Raw genomic sequence first — 411 nt, forward strand, 5'->3', positions numbered from 1 at the left:
CTCTCTCTCTCTCTCTCCCTCTCTCCTCTCCTTCTCTCCTCTCACCTCGCTCTCTCTCCTCTCTCTCCTCTCTCTCTCTCTCTCTCTCTCTCTCTCTCTCGCTCTCTCTCTCTCTCTCTCCCCTCTTTCACACGTTTCAAGTAAGCCTCATCACTGAACAGTTGCAGCACAAACACCTTCCCTTCTCGCTATCTTCAAGCCTATAACATAAGCACGGTGACAATAAATAACAATAAGATGCCGCCGCCGGCGGGGCTGGCTGCTGAGGGCTTCTGCGGGCGGCGGGCCGTGTACCGCTGTGGGCGGGGGCGGGGGCGGCCGACTGCGGGCGGGGGCGGGGGCGGACCAAGAGGCAGAGAGGCGGGTCTGCCGTGTCGCTCGCCGTCAGACCACCTCCATTCGTCGTGTGAC

The sequence above is a fragment of the Amphibalanus amphitrite genome, unplaced genomic scaffold (genome assembly GCF_019059575.1).
Source record: "Amphibalanus amphitrite isolate SeventyFive unplaced genomic scaffold, NRLGWU_Aamphi_draft 001339F_arrow, whole genome shotgun sequence".
Lineage (NCBI taxonomy): Eukaryota > Metazoa > Arthropoda > Thecostraca > Balanomorpha > Balanidae > Amphibalanus > Amphibalanus amphitrite.